The 4,132-nt window shown below is 37.4% G+C and overlaps 1 protein-coding gene across 1 annotated transcript in view; it reads left to right on the top strand.

The window, feature by feature from the left end:
• Nucleotides 1–2,297, top strand: part of LOC106883375 (uncharacterized) — a 52,253-nt gene extending 49,956 nt beyond the window's left edge. The window contains exon 3 of the mRNA XM_089361577.1: nucleotides 1–2,297. This exon is cut by the window's left edge and continues 5,543 nt beyond it. The gene's annotated coding sequence lies outside the window, so the exon portion shown is untranslated.
• The last annotated feature ends 1,835 nt before the right edge of the window (nucleotides 2,298–4,132 follow it).

The raw sequence follows: 4,132 nt of genomic DNA, 5'->3' as shown, positions 1-4,132 counted from the left end.
ATATTTTTTTCTTATGTTGTCATAGTGCCAAAGAATGGTCTTTGGGTTTGCTTATGCCATATTCCTGGCAATAATGTCTGTTAATTATCTCAACAATTTCCTTTACCAGCAATTACATGCTGTAGAGTGAAAATAGGTTTTGTTCAACAGGAATATGCAGACGTGAAGAGTTTGAGATGTCAACTATCATGTGATCTATGTGTTTGTATATATATGAGTGTGTGTACAGACACACATACACGCACACACTTGAGTAAGAGCATAACTAAAGAAATATAGCATATTCCAAGTAGTTGTATGTAATTGATTCTGTAAATCTTTTTCATTCTCACACATATGTACACATAAATACATATATATATACTCGTATATACACATAAATATGCACAGGTATATATTTGTATATGATTGTATCTATGTTTCTGTACACACACACACACACACACAACATCATCATCATCATCATCACAAGTTTCTTGAGAAATTCCATTTTACTATGAATTTTTTTTAATATATATTTCAGTAGAGACAAGTCCAAATATACATCCTTATGGTGCCTTCCCAACCCATTCTGCCAATTATTATATTACCATTCCAAAATATTTTTTTATCAAAAACAATTTTTTTTTTTTTTCCTGACCCTATCAGCTTTTTCAATAATTAGAATGATATAACCTCCCCAGTTGCACAGTGCTGAAGCATTCCAGTCTTCTATCATTCCATTTGTTTCCTACCTTACTATATTCTTAATAAAAGAAATATATTCAACATTGTGTGAAAATGGCATGTATTTTTCAATTTATTATTATTACATGCAATATTATAGCACATGTGAGTGCCATGAAGTAGGTTGTAAGCTCATGTGAGCTGAGTCTACAGCTCTTGTATTGATTCCCGGTTGGAACTATTTCACTTATACTGTCACTAATACCCTTGGGAAAGGCATGACTGTCAAAACTTCCCATTTCCATCTCCTATATTAAGAAACTTTATTATTCTTATGCTTTGGTTTGTAGTTGCCAAATTTATATTCTAATATATCAAGAAACTTGCTGATTTCTAAACGAGGGCAGAGGTGCTGTGATACATAGATGCCTATAAAAGTGTTGTTGAACACATAATCCAGTTTATTTTTTTTATTTTCATTTTTTTGTTTTCCTTGTTTTAAATTCCTTGTTCCTCAGTGCTGTGAATATCTGCAGGAATATTATTAGCATGGTGTGTGTTGTGGTGTTAATCATTTCACAAATAAACTGTTGGATTTTGAGTTTTTAGAATTATAGCCAATAGTTTAATTTTTTTGCTGGCCATTTTTGTGTTGTGTAACCTATGCAGGATTTTATGGTGATAGTAAATATAAACAATTTAAAAGAAACTATTAAAGAGAAAGCTTTTCATACCAACAAGTTCTCTTTACAATTGTTTATTTTTTGGTTGAATTTTATCTACAAAGTGGATGGCCTCCCCCACCTCAAAGATTTGGTGTGCGATTGTAGCTTTTTCTGCTTAATCTGTTAATATTACTTCTACTAATAATAATTATAACAACACCACCCTCTCAGGCAACTGTGAAAGTACAGGTTCCATTTTTTTTTTAAAGGAGAACTATTAGAACCAACCCATAGCTTTTTTTTTTTAAGTTATAGCTCAGATCACTTAATGTTATTTATTTTTTTAAAATATTTCTGACTTTATAATCATTTTTCATTTCTAAAGTAATCTCTTAACCTTAGTTGTAATCTTAATTCTGCTGTATTCTACTCAATCCCTTAAATCATTGACACATACACACACGCATACATGCAGACACATACCGTCATATACCTATCCCAGCCTTCTCATAATTTTTGAAAGGGCTTCTAACCCTTATTACTTAAAAAGCTCATCGTAGCAATTTAGTTTTATTTTTTTTTAATATTTCCCTAGCTTGTAATGTTGGAACCTTGCCCTGCCCTAGTGGGGCTAACTTAGGATTACAACCCTATTACTAGTTATGCCACTAAAGTTATATTGTAAAGTTAGCTTGTTGTCTGGGTGTGTTATTCACTTCTTTGCCCCACCCCTTTCCAGTTACCTGTTTTTGACAATACCTGTTTCTCAATCTACAATGTTTTCCCTCTCCAATTTCACCTAGCTTGTTATGTGGACCACAAACAATATTTGTGAAAAAAAATTAAAAATTAATAACACAAAAATAAGATTTAAAAAAAAAAAGAGAAATATTGCTAAGTTGCTATTGATAATGTTTTTAATTAAATAGTTTAATAAAAATAAATAAAATAAACACCAATACAAAAGTGTTAATGTTTTTGATTTCTCTGAAATATAAAAAAATTTTTTTTTTTTAATGTTTGTATAGTATTTGCTTAGGTTTTACGTGAGAAATAGTTGTGTTTTATGTATGTCAGTGTTGTGTGTGTTCTTTCTTACTTGTTACAGCAATTGAGATGTTACCCTGTTGATCTCCCTCTCTTTTCTGTATTTGTGTGTGAAAAGTATTCTACAGTAGAGGCATGGTTGTGTAGTGAAGAAGTCTGCTTCTCAACCACATGGTTTCAGATTCAGCCCTGCTGCTTGGCACCTTAGGCAAGTGTCTTCTATTATACTCTCGGGCTGACCAAAGCCATGTGTGTGGATTTGGTAGATGGAAACTGAAAGAAGCCAATCGTGTCTGTATTTACATCTCTGTAACTTGACAGTTTGTCAGAAGAAACCGATAGAATAAGGACCAGGCTTTTAAGAAGTATTCAGGTCGATTCATTTGGTTAAAGATTTTTTCAAGGCGGTGCTCCAGCATGGCCACAAGTCTAATAATGACTGAAACAGGTAAAAGAAAAATTCAATAATGCATGACATTAACAAATTCAGGTAGTCGATAGCTTCCGCTATCTGGGCGACCAAGTTAGTAGTGGGGGTGGGTGCGCTGAAAGTGTAGCTGCTAGAATAAGAATAGCCTGGGCAAAGTTTAGAGAGCTCTTACCCTTGCTGGCGACAAAGGGACTCTCACTCAGAGTAAAAGGCAGACTGTATGACGCATGCGTACGAACAACCATGCTACATGGCAGTGAAACATGGGCTGTAACTGCTGAGGACATACGTAAGCTCGCAAGGAATGAAGCCAGTATGCTCCGTTGGATGTGTAATGTCAATGTGAATACCCGTCAGAGTGTAAGTATCTTGAGAGAAAAGCTGAACATTAGAAGCATCAGTTGTGGCGTGCAAGAGAGACGATTGCGCTGGTATGGACATGTGAGAATGGAGGAGGATAGCTGCGTGAAAAAGTGCCACACCCTAACAGTTGAGGGAACCCGTGGAAGAGGTAGCCCAGGAAGACCTGGGCTGAGGTGGTGAGGCAAGACCTTCGAACATTGGGCCTCACCGAGGCGATGACTACGGACCGAGACCTTTGGAAATGTGCTGTGCGTGAGAAGACCCAGCAAGCCAAGTAAGATCGTTGCCAGTGCCCCTGGACTGGTTCTTGTGCGGGTGGCACATGAGATGCACCATTTTGAGCGTGGCCGTTGCCAGTACCGCCTGACTGGCTCCTGTAGGATTTTCGAGCGAGATCGTTGCCAGTGCCCCTGGACTGGCTTGTGCGGGTGGCACATAAAAGACACCATTTCGAGCGTGGCCGTTTTCGTGCGGGTGACACGTAAAAGCACCCACTACACTCTCTGAGTGGTTGGCGTTAGGAAGGGCATCCAGCTGTAGAAACTCTGCCAAATCAGACTGGAGCCTGGTGTTGCCATCCGGTTTCACCAGTCCTCAGTCAAATCGTCCAACCCATGCTAGCATGGAAAGCGGACGTTAAACGATGATGATGATGATGACTTCGTTATCAAAAGGATCTGAATTCAATCAGGGTCTGCTAATACAAGCTTGTAGAATCTTTAGAGTGCCTGAGAGATTCTCTTAGAGTATTTAGTTCGTATCTTGGGATTAACTAACCGTGGTTTCTTCAAGGACTTTGTTTTATCTTTTACTTGACTAGCCATGCTGGAGCATTTTCTTGAAGGGTTTTGGTCCAACAGATCAACCCCCCCCCCCCGGTACTTGTGTGTTTTTTTCCTGCTTTTTTAAGTCTGGTGCTTATTCTGTCAGCCTCTTGGTGAAGATTTGTGTTATGGGTCGT

The sequence above is a fragment of the Octopus bimaculoides genome, chromosome 13 (genome assembly GCF_046866305.1).
Source record: "Octopus bimaculoides isolate indiv1 chromosome 13, ASM4686630v1, whole genome shotgun sequence".
Lineage (NCBI taxonomy): Eukaryota > Metazoa > Mollusca > Cephalopoda > Octopoda > Octopodidae > Octopus > Octopus bimaculoides.
This window is presented reverse-complemented; position numbering and strand designations above follow the sequence as displayed.